Source organism: Gorilla gorilla, chromosome 9, assembly GCF_029281585.2.
Source record: "Gorilla gorilla gorilla isolate KB3781 chromosome 9, NHGRI_mGorGor1-v2.1_pri, whole genome shotgun sequence".
In the NCBI taxonomy this organism is placed as follows: Eukaryota; Metazoa; Chordata; class Mammalia; order Primates; family Hominidae; genus Gorilla; species Gorilla gorilla.
In genome coordinates, this window is record NC_073233.2 from 93,686,237 (window position 1) to 93,701,596 (window position 15,360).

Below are 15,360 nucleotides of genomic sequence, written 5' to 3' on the forward strand. Positions count from 1 at the left end.
GAGAGGGAGAAGTGGGAGGTGAGAAAGGGGAAATTTGAGCCAAGAGAAATGCCACACCCATTCCACATGGAAACCACAACCATGTATGGTCGCTGAGTGAAAAGGACTTGAGTGCCCAGCTAAGAGCTGGAAGGCAAAACACCAATGAGGTCCCCTCTGTGGAATTCAGTCTTTCACCTCAGGATAAAGGTTTTTGTAATTCTAAACAAAACTAAAATGAAAAGACATTAACTAAATACCAAAATGGATAGGACAGAGTTTCAGGATGAGCTCAAGCAAGCAACACAGCTGGACCCAGGACAGCCAGAAATGAACTCCCTTCAGGTATGGAAAACAGAAGGAAAAGTGGGATTTTGCCTTTTCCCTTAACTATTATTCAGAAAGTGTTTACTATCTTCCTAAAAGTAAAAATCCTTGTCTAACAGTTTTATAAAAAGAAAAACAGATCTTAAAACAATTGTTGCAGAAACTTCTTCCATTTCTGTTTTTAAATAATTCAAAACACTAATTTTTAAGATTTTTAATGAGAATTTGAATCATCATGAAATCTTACAGAAAATATGAGTTGGCTCAGGAGAATTAAAGAAGGTATACTCCCCAAGTTTTAACTCTGAAGGTCAATCAGAGTCCACAGGAGCTTAAATGAGGCTCATGGTCTGGACTGGCTGTTTTCCTCCAAAGAAGCTACATATTAAGATGTATGAAGCCTGAGAGTCAACAGATTTTCACTCATCTATTTCTCAGTAGGATGTAAGTAGCACAATGCCTAGCTCAAAAAATATCTGTTGAATGAGTGCTAAATGAAAGAATAAAATATTCCCAAGGAAGGAATGACAGTGACTTCCACTTCACGCTCTGCCTAAGGTTAGACCTGACTATGTTACATAATACTATGTTTAAAAAAGTCCTGTTCATTCCAGCTTTATTTGTAATAGCCAAAAATTAGAAATAACCCCAGTGCTCTTCAACAGGTGAATGGTTAAACAAACGCTGGTACATCCATACCGTGGGATACTACTAAGCAACAAAAAGGAAAAACTCTTGACAGACACAACTTGGATGAATCTCAAGGGAATTGTGCTAAATGTAAAAAGGCCAATCCTAAAAGGCCACTACTGCATGGTTCTGTTTATATGACACTCTTGAAATGGAAAAATTATAGAAATGAAGAACAGATTAGTGGTTGATAGGGGTTAGGGATGGGGGCTGTGGAGGCTGTAGGGAGGTGGGTGTGATTATCAAAGAACAAATGGAAAGAATCTGTGGTGGTGTAACTGGTCAGTATCTGGCCAGTGATGGTTGACACATGTGATAAAATTGTATACAACTTAATACACACAGGCCCATGTGCACACACACATTAGTAAACTGGAAAAAATCTATGCCAATATCTGAGTTGTGATACTATACTATAGTTGTACAAAATGTTACCATAGGGGAAACTGGGTAAACGGTACACGGATCTCTGCACTATTTCTTACAGCCTCATGTGATCTACAATTATCTCAAAATAAAAAGATTAATTTAAAAACATTCTGAAGCGACCTCTCCTCTGCTACCATCAGCACTACCAGTTTGAGAGTGTGTGTATGTGTGTGCATGGCAGGTCGAGAGAGGGGGCATCAACACATAAAACTTAACCACCTCCACAGAGCTCTCTATGGGGAGTTTAGAGGCATCTCTAACTTCCTTTAAACTCCCAATGCACCAATTGTTTTTCACACACCCTAAATTTTGCTCTTATATTAAAAACAAATATTTCAGGACTCTTATCTCCATATCTGGGATAAAAGGTCATGAAGTAAGCATTCTTACTTACCATGAGAGCCCATGTTTTATACCTGTTTGATACCCTCTCAGTGCCTAGCACAATGCTCAACCCAGAGTAGAGCCTGAATAAAAGCGCTTTTAATAAATGGATAAGCAAATGAATGGATGGATGAACTTTCTCATCATAGTAGAACCAGATAAGCTGAAAATTCACAATGTTTTTGCTCCAATTTTCTCAACTTCAAAAGGTCAGCAATAGCTGTGCCCACCTGCCTCACAGGCCTCGGGAGAGGATCTGAGCCTGCTGTAGTAGCAAGTGCATACATAGCTTTGTTTAGAGATCTGCCCTAATTATTTCTTGTGTGTTCTTGTGCCAGCTTATTTCTCTGAACCTGCGATTTCCCATTTGTAAAATGGGGGATAATATTTATTTCTGCAAGGCTGCTATGTGAAGGAGACATGGTGTTCATAAAAGGCCTTGCTCAATGTCAACCTCACTAGATGATCACTAAATGTTTTCACCCTTCCATAGATACTTCCAGGAACTAGTTCTCACCTCATAGCTCAAAATGGCAGCCATTTCTTAGTAAGTTTATGGTTTTTTATAAATAAATAACCAGTGTTGTATTCATGTAGCATCTTCCTCTAAAGATCAAACTTTGCTTACATTTCCAGTGGCAAAGTAGTGTGGACAAAGTAAATGTAGATAGAGGATGGAGTAAATGGGAAGAGACAAGTTCAAGTGGAAGATGACAAGGGCATTTGTGGGTAGCTGTTAGGACTGTACCGCAAGTCCTCTCCCACTACATCACTTCAGAAAGCAACTTGTCCTGGGCTTGGTCTCCTCCCCAGTGGTTTATTTCTTTTTTCTGTTTTTTTTTTCTTTTCCTTTTTTTTTTTTTTCTGTATTTTTATGGTATTTAGTATATTCATACCCAAGGCAGCCTAGATAATGGAGGAAGACAACTGAAAAGTCTACTGGCCTCTAAGAATGGTGGGCTAGAGGTATGGAAAGGAAGGAGAAGGGGCCTCTGTTTATTTTCTCTGCTGTGAAAGCTACTTGTACTCAGGAAATATCTACTGCTTCCTTCTCAGGGCTGGGAATGCCCTAGTCTGTTCTTACCCAAGGGTGGTAACTTTTCCTCCAAGTGTGCAGCTGTCTGAAAATATATTTGCTCTTGATGTGTCACTGGGTCATGAGTAGTTATCTGAGAAATACTTTACACATGGGTGTCTCCTGAGCCCAGGCATTGGAGATATTTGCTTACCCATGAGGCAGGGAAGGACAAACAGGGGATATGGTTCCAGGATCCAGTTTTTAAAGACTATGCTAATTCAGTCAGTTTGTCAACTGCATTTTGAACCCTAACTATGTGCCTGGCCTCTGATGAAAATGAGAAGGACTTTTTCTAAGGTAATAATGATACTGAGAGAGGTGACATTTTTGATTAGTTACTAAATGCCATGTCTTCTTCTTAAGACTTTGCACGCTTTATCTTATTCAGTCTTCGCAACAAGTTTGTGAGATGAGTCATATTATTAACCTCCTTTTAGGTAAGAAAATGGGGTACAGAAACAGTAAGTCGCAGAGTTAGTGTCAGATCCCAAAGATAAGGGAAGTAAATAGCATGTTTTCTATTAGTTGAACCAATTGCTTATAAATATGTTGTGAAGCTGTGAAATATACACAAGTTGTGAAAAAGACACCATGCAAAAGTCTGGAAACTTGCCAAAGTAATCACATCACCTTTAATAACGAGTGTGGAAATGTACCTTCTTGGTTCCAGAGACCCTTATTTCATCCAGGTTTCTAGGGCATCCATTACATCATAGTAAAATAGCTAACATTCCTTTTCCCTTCCTCTTTGTCAACAGCTGCTCTGACCTTAATTATCTGTAGAAGGCCTCTAGGATGAGATTTTTGACAATATGCGTTACAAGTAAAATTATAATTATAAAAAAAGAAAGAAAGAAAGGCAATGAGAAGGAATCATCCATGACTGAGACACAGAAGGTCCCCTCCCTTTATAGAGCTCATGGTCTCATTCTGCATACTCACATTTGGTTGCTTTACTTCTATCATAATAATCTTGTGTGGCACGCAGCACGTGTGTCAAAGCAAAGGTCTCAAAAATAGAATATCATTCCACACATGTTCCCTATAACAAGCAGAAGAATATGAAATAGAGATAATATAAAGATATGTCCCTGTTAGACAACAAAGGTTTGGCATATCTTGCAAACCTCAAAAAGATGAATGTTCTTTCCAGAAAAATTACACATTTTATTTATTTATATATTTATTTATCATTTTGAGATAGGGTCTCACTCTGTTGCCCAGGCACAATCCTAGCTCACTGCAGCCTCAACCTCCTGGGCTCAAGCAATTCTCCCATCTCAGCCTCCTGAGTAGCTGGGACTACAGGCACACACCACCATACCTGGCTGATGTATGTGTGTGTGTGTGTGTGTGTGTGTGTGTGTGTGTGTGTGTATATATATATATTTATTTATTTATATGATGTGTGTGTATATATATATAATTATATAATATATTATATATATTATATTATATATATAATATATATAATATATTATATTATATATATAATATATATTATATTATATATATAATATATAATATATTATATATAATATATATATAATATATTATATATAATATATATATATATAATTTTTTTTTTATGGAGACAAAGTCTCCCTATGTTGCACAGGCTGGTTTTGAACTCCTGGGCTCAAGCAAGCCTCTCACCTTGGCCTCCCAAAGCGTTGGGATTACATGTGTCAGCCACCGCCCCTGGCCAAATTATACATTTTGAAAGCCTTATCAGTTTTATTCTCTTCCTTTTTGATACAATTAACAATAGCATATACTTATTAGGTACTTACTATGTGCCAGGTACTATACTAAGCCCTTCAAAGAATCATCTCAACTAATCTTTTAAACAATCTTATGAGTGATGCACATAATATTATTCCTATTTTATTGATGAGGAAACTTCAGCTTAGAAAGAACAAGGGATGTAAACCCAGGATCAACTGATTCCGAACAAATGTGGATCTCTACATTAAGCTGTAATATTATATGCTTGCTTGGTTTGGAGAGAAGGCCAAAGTTATGATTTCTATTATTGAAATAAGAACGTATACAGTATAGATCCTTCAAAACATATTAGGGTGAACCAGTATTAAATTGCCAATACCGGTTGAGTATCCCTTATCCAAAATGCTTGGGATCAGAAGTGTTTGGGATTTTTGGATTTTTTTCAGATTTTGGAATATTTGCATATATATAAGATATCTTGGGGATGAGACCCAAGACTAAACACAGATTCATTTGTCTCATATACACCTTATACACATAGCCTGAAGGTAATTTTTTATAATATTTTTAATACTTTTGTGCATAGAACAAAGTTTGTGTACGCTGAATCATCAGAAAGTGAAGATGCCAGGTGTGGAATTTTCCACTTGTAGGGTCATGTCAGGGCTCAAAATGTTTAGGTTTTGGAACATTTTGGATTTCAGATTAGAGATGCTCAACCTGTATACAACTGTTTTGACCTACAGAAATAGCAATTTCATTTGGTTCAACCTAATATAATATCAAGAGACAGAATGACCTAAGCCTATCCCAAGCACAACCCCTGACTAGCTGTATGAATTTTAACAAGTCACTTAACATTTCTAGACTTCACTTGCTTTACTGCATAATATAAAGCATAACTATAAAAGTTAGACTGGATTTGTCTTTAGGTTCCCCAGCTCCATAATTATAAGAGAAGAGGTGAGGAGAAGTATAATTTATTTGTTCAACAATTATTTATTAAGTACCTACAGTGTGCCCAACACTGTGCCTTCTCTCCCATTCCAGGTTCACCTGTATTTCAAAGACAGGCTCCCAGTAGCTTCCCATGATTCCAGGGATTCTACATGTTAGAAATAAAGAACAAACTTGAAGATTCTCGCTTGTCTGTTCAGGATAACTGGGATGTGCCCTATGGTGCTGGCAGGTCCTCCCAGATCACAATTCCACAGCAGAAGAGATAAACATAGGACCTGGAAACCACTTTAATGTGAAGAGATGAAATGCAGCAGAAGAAATGTTCATGTGAACAAATGTGTATCTTCCAATAAAAAAGAAATATCAGTAGGCTGGGCGTGGTGGCTCATGTCTGTAATCCCAACATTTTGGGAGGCTGAGGCAGGTAGATCACCTGGGGTCAGGAGTTTGAGACCAGCTTGACCAACAGAGTGAAACCTCGTTTCTACTAAAAATACAAAAAAATTAGCCGGGCATGGTGGTGCACACCTGTAATCCCAGCTACTTGGGAGGCAGAGGCAGGAAAATTGCTTGAACCCCAGAGACGGAGGTTGCAATAAGCCAAGATCAAGCCACTGCACTCCAGCCTGGGCAGCAGAGCTAGAGTCTGCCTCAAAAAAAAAAAAAAAGAAAAAAAGAAAAAACCTTAGTAAATATTCTGGCTCACAGAAAATATCTTACTTTACTTGTACCTCCCAGAAAGACACTGATTTAGACTTTTAACTTAAAAATATACAAAATTCCACAAAGAAAGAGCCCTCACTCAGCTTTGCTGGGTACAGCACCTTAGCAACTAGCCACAATCTTTGTTTGCAATGATTAAGGATTGGGAGTAGAGAGATACAGAAAAACATTAAACAGCAAGTTCAAAGACACCAATTCAATACCTAGCTATGTGACTCACTAGCTTTGTGAGCCTGGACTTAACATTCAACCAGCCTCAGCCTCAGTATCTCATCCATATAATGAGGATTGGGATGATGAACTCTAAACATCTTTCCTGTTCTAAAGGTCAACCAGTTCCTTATCATCTAAGTTTTTACCATCTAACTGCCATCTGTTCCCTTTTGTACTATCCATTGTGAACACAGCAAACAGTTGTTTTCCAATGTGCCTGCAATAGCTCTTCAAATACGTACCCGAAGACTCTTTTGACTCCCTCTCTTCTAACATAAGTCAATGGCCCAGATGGAGTCATGTGGTTAGCAAGATGTTTGGAATAACTCATGTGGAGTCATATGTCTAAACTTGGAGCCATAAGGAAGGGAATACATGCAGCAAAGAGCTGCTTGCTTTCTCAACATCTTGTAACTGAGAAAGGCACATAACTCCCAATCTCATTTCCTGGGAATTCTACCAGCAGCTGCGATAGGATTACAAAAGTTGCAAGAGAAAGGGATTAATAACCTTGATGAGCTGACCATCTAGCTGAGAAAACTGAACCTATAGAAAATATATAACTGGCGAATTGTATAGAACAGATTATTACTACATACAAAATTTGGGGATGTACCCAGTAAGAGTCACAGGAAGTTAGACAAAAAAAAATGGTTAGATGAGGGGTATAGTCTGCTCCAGGGAAAGCCTATTGCTCTGTAGGAGGTCAGGCTTTGAATCACTAAAGAGGACATGACTTACTTGGGAAACCATGACACCAACCCAGCCTCTAGTGGGTGGTGATCTTCAAATTAGGGGTGGCCTGGGGCTCTGCCAATAGAGTTCTCTCAAACCCACCCTAATGGGGTAGTTAAGAATAGACTATCTGACAGGGCAGTGGAGGCAATTGCAAGCCAAATGTCACTTGGCTTTTCTATGTTTTAAGTCAAGGATGTTCATTTCTCTCTTAACTTGTAGATTAACTTTCTAGCCCATTTAATGAAAACCATCTCTGAATGGGGGACCTATGAAATGTGTCACTCTGAAGTTGCAGAAAGTTATTTTTTCTTCTTCAAACAAGCACTCCTTGGAAACAATAAACCAGTAAGTAAAAATAATTCCACAAAAGAAATCACAGAAGCAAATGATTAATAAATACCACCCCCACCTAAGATTCTTAGTTTCAGAGCTTTTTTTTTTAATTTTATTATTATTATACTTTAAGATTTAGGGTACATGTGCACAATGTGCAGGTTAGTTACATACGTATACATGTGCCATGCTGGTGTGCTGCACCCATTAACTTGTCATTTAGCATTAGGTAGATCTCCTAAAGCTATCCCTCCCCCGTCCCCCCACCCCACAACAGTCCCCAGAGTGTGATGATCCCCTTCCTGTGTCCATGTGTTCTCATTGTTCAATTCCCACCTATGAGTGAGAATATGCGGTGTTTGGGTTTTTGTTCTTGCGATAGTTTACTGAGAATGATGATTTCCAACTTCATCCATGTCCCTACAAAGGACATGAACTCATCATTTTTTATGGCTGCATAGTATTCCATGGTGTATATGTGCCACATTTTCTTAATCCAGTCTATCATTGATGGGCATTTGGGTTGGTTCCAAGTCTTTGCTATTGTGAATAGTGCCGCAATAAACATACGTGTGCATGTGTCTTTATAGCAGCATGATTTATAGTCCTTTGGGTATATACCCAGTAATGGGATGGCTGGGTCAAATGGTATTTCTAGTTCTAGATCCCTGAGGAATCGCCACACTGACTTCCACAATGGTTGAAATAGTTTACAGTCCCACCAACAGTGTATAAGTGTTCCTATTTCTCCACATCCTCTCCAGCACCTGTTGTTTCCTGACTTTTTAATGATTGCCATTCTAACTGGTGTGAGATGGTATCTCACTGTGGTTTTGATTTGCATTTCTCTGACGGCCAGTGATGGTGTGCATAGTTTCAGAGCTTTTATCATGTCTTCTTTATTTCAAAATACAAATACCTTTAAGGAAGGAAATAATTTGAGAACTGTTATCATAATATTTTATGTTTTAAAGATGAACAGTTTTCTTTTTCCTGTTCAGGGACTTTGAATTTAAAAATTTCTCAAAGAGGCAGACAGGGAGAAAAGTTTCAGCCACCTCAAACTCTGATAACATCCATGAAATTTAATTTGAGATATCTCATAACCAATATTTTATAACCTGTCCTTAAAAATGAAGGACATGCTCTCAACACTTCCTGTCATGGAAATTGTTTCAACAGACAAAGAAATAGGCATATCCATGGTTAAAATCTCACAGCTGTCACATTATTTAGTTCTGCACAAATGAAAAATCCTATTACCCAAAAAAGGTTGGAGAATCTGTAGCTATAATTTGGCAAGCAATTGCATTTCCACATTGTTTTAGTCATATCATCCCTCATACAGATATGAACCCTGGAAAATATTTAATTAAACATAACTATGTGGTATGAAAAATAAGTCAAAAAAAGAAGTTAATGCTTTGCCATCTTTAATGCTGTTATGCAATTCATTAGAGAAAAGAGCACACAATCCCTCAATCCCCATCCTCCAAAGATTCAAAAGAGCAGATTCAGTTTTTTTTTCTTGTAGAGACAGGGTCTCACTATGCTGCCCAGGCTGGTCTTGAACTCCTGGGCTCAAGCAACTCTCCCACCTCAGCCTCCCAAAGTGCCAGGATTACAGGCATAAGCCACCTTGCCTGGCCAGATTTAAATTTTTTTTTCTTTTTTTTAGAGACAGGGCCTCTTTCTGTCACCCAGGCTGAAGTGCAACAGCACAGTTATGGCTCACTGTAACTTCAAACTCCTGGGTTTAAGCAATCCTCCTGCCTCAGCCTCCCAAGTAGCTGAGACTAGAGGCACACGCCACTACATCCAGCTAATTTTTAAATTTTTTTTCTAGAGACAGGTTCTCCCTATGTTTCCAGGGTGTCTCAAACCTCAGGCCTCAAGTGATCCTCACACCTCAGCTTCCCAAAGTGCTGGGATTACAGTCACGAGCCACCACGCCCAGCCAGTTTTAAATTTTAAAGGACAACAGAACAAATAACAAAACCTCCCACTTTCTCAAGGTCACAAAAGAGACTTTCATATCACCAAACTCAAAAGAATCCAGATTCTCAAATGGGCATCACATCTCTCCACGAATTATCCCTTGGTGAGGAAACTTGCATTTATCAAGACTTTTCTACTTGCTTGGGCTTGATTTCTGCTATTTGTCTGGTATTTGAAGAGAGGAAAAAAAATCATTATATTGCTGGGGAAGTACAGGAAGTAAGTCTCAAACATGAATTTGAATTTGCATTTCTTTCTGAAAACAAAAGTTCATTTGAGGTTTACACAGAAGTAAAAGAAAAGCAGAATTTCCAGGAATTGCTCCAGGAATTCATGGAAAGTAGATCCATTCATCATTTTTTTCTAATAAAGAAAACCAAGAAAAAACAATAAAGAGATGGTCTTTCAAAATGCCTGCTTCCCATTCCTTTACAATATCACTAAGGAGAGGTTAAGTGGCTGTACTTTGGTCTCCACATTTACATTTCAGAATTATTGCCCACTGTATGGCCTTGGGCAAGTTACTTAGCTTCCTCACTGGTAAAATATCTACTTAAAATTGTGTTATAAGGATTACATGCACTTGTATGTATAAAAGACTTAGTCTAGCATGAGTCCATAGTGAACCTTGTATTAGCTGTAATACTTATATTAGCTAATATAAGTATTAGCTGTTATTATTACTACCACCACTGCTAAGTTTATTTTCAGCCCCCCAAATAAAGTCACATCCCCCCAAGGAATAATGCTTGCGTTTTATTTTCTGAAATGATGATGGCCTGGCTCCAGGCTCACCATCAGATCTAAAAAAAACTGAACCCTCTCAGCCAGAGCACACTAATGTGAACTGGGGTCTGGGCTGCTCTGTGATTTGGGCAGCAGAAGAGGCCAGATACTTACACCCAGTAGCCTGAGTTGCACTCATTTAACAAATGTTAATTGTATCCCTAGTCTGTGCCAGGCAGTGTACCAGGTGCTGAATTTATTTGTTCATGATCAGCACTTTCACTGTATTTTCTAGAGCCCAAGGCCGTGTTTTTTGTTTTTTACTATAATGTGCTGCTTATGTTAAAAAAAGAAAAAGTTACATAGGAAACATTTTCCAGGATGAAACTAACAAGAATAGTAAAAGCCACTCCAAACCATCTATTTCTATCTTCTTCCTTATATTTCTACAATATAAAAATTTTCACCTACTTTCTAAATTTGATAAAGCAGATTATTCCCAGATGAGTTTTTGCCAAATATCTGCAAGAAAGGATGACTTCAGGTGAGCTGGCTCTGAAATCAGCAAACTGACAGAGCAGGCCACCACTCCCCTTCCCTCATATCTACCAAACTGCAAATAGTGCTGGGAAGGCTGCCACTCTGGGAATCCCAAAGGACTCAGGAAAGGTGACACACAAGCACAGAGCATACACATAAGCCATCATCACCAGGGGAATCTCCTGCTGTAAAAACTCTGAGTAGGCACCAGAAGCTTAAACTTCTTCATAGAAGAGCCTTAACATTCACTGAGGCTCAGGTTAGATTTAACCACTTACATAAGAACTGATCTAATGATTATTATTTTATGAAGTTGCATCATTGTGTTCAGGCAGCACAGGGAAGAAAAAGAGCACTGACTTGGGAGTCGGGCTTGAGCTTGAATTCCAGGGCTACCACTTAAAAGCTGTGAGACTCTGGGCAAATATTTAACTTCTCCAAGTCTAATTTTTCTTATCTAGGTTATATGGCATCAAATTTCTACCTCTGAAGATCTTTGTAAGAATTAAAAGGATGATTCACGTTAAACACCCAGCTGATATCTGACACACCATGGAAACTTAACACGATATATGCTCTGACCAACTCTTATTTTGGGGCAGGAAAAATGTCCCAAGAACTCCTCCCCTGATTTAGAGAAATAATGAAAGTGAATCCGAGGCAAATATTGCCCCTCATTTTTCTAAGAGTCTAATTCTGATAAGTGATATTTTTAGGACTCTGACAGTACCTGAGATTTTATGAAAAATGCAACCAAACCTTCTCCAATAGCTCTTTGTCACCCAGATCTTACAGTGGGCAATCAAGAAGGCTTCAACTTTCTCCTGCAGAGTACCATGAGCTTTGGAACTGGAGCCCACATCCTCCCAGCTCCTCTGTTCTAGTCTCTTTCTATCCAAATCCCAAATGCAGCTTCTAAAAAGAAAGATCAACTGTTTCCCCACAATCTATACACAGGATGGCACGGAGTGAAAGTAGGCAATTTGCCTCAACTTCTTTTCATTCACTCAGTAATATCTGTCAGGTCTGAGACTTGACTGATATATACTTTTAAATAAACTTAAATATATCAGGAAGCTAAGAGACTTTATAGTTCTTATATTTCCCAGGATCTAGGTTTAAAATCAAAAGGATTGAATTTGGGCTCATGCCTGCAATCCCAGCACCTTAGGAGGCCAAGGCCGGAGGATCGCTAGGGCCCAGGCATTCAAGAGCAGCCTGGGCAACATAGCAATACCCCATCTCTATAAAAAAAATTTTTAAATGATCCAGGTGCAGTGGCATGCACCTGTAGTCCTAGCTACTCAGAAGGCTGAGGCAGGAGGATTGCTCGAGCCCAGGAGGTCAAGGCTGAAGAGCTAGGACTACAGGTGTGCAGCTCAAACCGACCATATTACTCTGGGCAAGCTATTCAGTTCTTCTGAATTATAGTTTCCCTAGCTGTGGAAACTAATAATACTTCCTACCTTATAGGATTATTTTAGCATTAAATGATATTGTATGTGAAAACATTTTGAAAACTGTAAAGTTCTATACAAATGTTATATTAGAAAATGTTAGTCTTTTTTGGCCAGGAGCAGTGGCTCACACCTGTAATCCCAGCACTTTGGAAGGCTGAGGTGGGAGGATCCCTTGAGGTCAGGAATTCGAGACCAGCCTGGCCAACATGGTGAAACCCCGTCTCTACTGAAAATACAAAAATTAGCTGGGCTTGGTGGCAGGCATCTGTAATCCCAGTTACTTGGGAAGCTGAGGCACAAGAATCATTTGAACCTAGGAGGCAGACATTGCAGTGAGCTGAGATCAGCCACTGTACTCCAGCCTGGGCGACAGAGCGAGACTCCTCCTCAAAAAAGAAAAGAAAAAGAAAAAGAAAACATTAGTCTTTGTTATTATTGTCCCTTTTGTCAGCTACAGCCTATGTAATCTAATAAAATCTTAAGAAGTCTGTGTTTATACACAGCTTCCCCAGCTGGCCATACCCCACCTGGCCACTCATCTATCTCATACCACACCTTAGTCTATACCCACTGATCTCAAGACCAGAAAGTTTTTGTTGTTGTTGTTGTTGTTGTTGTTGTTGTTGTTGCTGCTGCTGCTTGAGAAGGAGTCTCACTCTGTCACCCAGGCTGGAGTGCAGTGGTGCAATGTCGGCTCACTGCAAGCTTTACCTCCCAGGTTCAAGAGATTCTCCTGCCTCAGCCTCCCGAGTAGCTGGGATTACAGGTGCACACCACTATGCCAGCTATTTTTCTTATTTTTTTGCATTTTCAATAGAGATGGGGTTTCACCATGCTGGCCAGACTGGTTTCGAACTCCTGACCTCAAGTGATCCACCTGCCTCAGCTTCCCAAAGTGCTGGGATTACAGGCGTGAGCCACTGCACCCAGCCTATACCCGCTGATCTCAAGTTCAGTTTTTTTGTCAGCCCTCCCATTCCCTGTTCATTTTCAAACAAACGGATCATCACAGCTTCTGACACTCTCAAAGTTAGAAATTTTAAAGCTTGACACTTATTTCTAAAAGGTGAAATGTGATTTGGTTTACGGAATGACAAAAAAAAAACCCGTGAAACTTTCTTAAGCACCTTCTTCACATGCCTAAATACATAGCGTCTTGAGAAATGGGCCCTTCTCTTATATAAAGACCAATAACTTCTCAGAGTCTTTAATATCTTCAGAGTCTTGGCCAAAAACAAACCAAAAATAAAAAACAATTGGCTTCACATATGTGGCATTTCATGGTGTGTTGAAGGGATCTCCAAGTCCAGTCCCAGGTTTGATGATTCACTAGGATAACTCAACAGGACAACATACAGTCATATTCACAGCTATGACTTATTACGGTGAAAAGATACAAAGCAAACTTAACAATGGAAAAAGGTGCGTGGGGCGAAGTCTGGATAAAACTGGGTGGGAGCTCCCACGGGTCTTCTCCAAGAGGAGTCACACTGGACACACAAGTTGTTACAATGCATCTGAAATGTTACCAACCAGACCGTTCATTAGAGATTCAGTGCCCAGAGTTTTTAATGGGGACAAGTCATGTAGGCACCCCTTCCCTGGCATGTACCCAAATTCCAGACTCCCAGAAGAAAAGCAGGTGCTCGGCATAAACCATATTGCTTGCACAAACAGTTTAGGCACAGTGAGCTACTTGATCATTTAGATTTGTGGGAATCCTCCTGAAATCCAAGTTCCCTAATGCCAGCCAAAGGCCAACTTGCAAGCAGGCCTTTCTATGGACAGGCAGTTTCACACCCACTATGTTAATTCTTTTCTGCACACATGAGAATAAAAAGCCAAATATCTAATTAATTGATAACTGCCCATTGACCACTAAATTCTTAAAGCCCATCAATGTACTAAAAACCTTAAAAAGACAGGGAACATAACTTAGCACTTCAAAATATATTCATTTAACACACTTGTACTATCTCAGCCTTCTGGGCTTTGGGCATTAAGGAAATAGTAAGTCCCTTTAGTCCCAGCGCTCTAAGAACTTTTGGAACAAAAGGGAAGATAAGATGAGGACATAAAGAATGATAACACACAGTGGTATGTGATGATGGCCATAAAAGAGGTATAAGCCAAACACTAAACCAGTTAGAGGAGGGAAAGAAAACTTCCTGCCGTGATGAACCAGGAAGATTTCAGGAAGAATTAGCATAGAGCTGCAGTTTTAAGAACAGCTAGGATTTCAGAGTTAGAAACAGGGTTAGGAAGAGCTCAACAAAAGGGACTAAAAGTCCATAAAAAGCATCCAATCTCCTTAATAACATGCACAACACTCTTCATGATCAGCCCACTACCTACTTCACTGGCCTCAGCTCCTGCCAGCCTTACCTTGAATATGAAACCATGCTCGCCATGCTATTTCCCAGCCTTTTGACCTTCTGATTCCTATTCACCCAGATCGCCTCTCAAATGCCACCTCTTCCAGGAAGCCCTACCTTGGCACTTGATCTCCCTTCCCTCTTACCACCCCACCTCCTTCCTCTGTGCTCACATCTGACTATGAACATCACACTGAGTGGTAATTACAGATATCTATTTTCCCCACTGGACCCTGAGCCTAAAACAATTTGGCACACAAACATAGAAAACACTCAGTGAGTATCTATCAAATAAATTAACTCTTGCCTCTAAATCTGATATTCTTCCCACTACAGCATGCTGCCCCTTTTGTCAACAAATGTTCACTGTTTAATAATAGTTTAAAGAGAAGAGCAAGAGATTTTCCGTAAAGATCAATCATACTATACTTAAGTATTAAACTAAGCTCACACCCTTGGTCACTGCATCTACAGGTAGTGATGCACACAAACACACCCTCAAGGACCTAACCATTCCCACACACAGTTCATCAGTTTTGGTGCTTTGGTCTCAAAGTAAAGAGACCAAACCAGAATCTATCAAAGGACTAGACTGAGACTTGACTAACACAGTGAAAGGGCTTGGGGATTGGCACATGAAAGAGTCCAGGTTCAAAGGTCTAGTATTCCAAAAGCCCAA

The 15,360-nt window shown here is 39.4% G+C and overlaps 1 protein-coding gene across 46 annotated transcripts in view; it reads right to left on the reverse strand.

Moving 5' to 3' along the window:
• SYTL2 (synaptotagmin like 2) overlaps window positions 1–15,360 on the reverse strand; it is a 158,391-nt gene that overhangs the window by 90,475 nt on the left and 52,556 nt on the right. For 5 of the 46 annotated variants that reach the window (XM_055355616.2, XM_063710739.1, XM_055355614.2 and 2 more), the window contains one exon: window positions 3,830–3,929. The exons of the other annotated variants lie outside the window; for them this stretch is intronic. The gene's annotated coding sequence lies outside the window, so the exon portion shown is untranslated. The remainder of the gene's footprint in view (window positions 1–3,829; window positions 3,930–15,360) is intronic. 46 annotated transcript variants of the gene reach the window in all.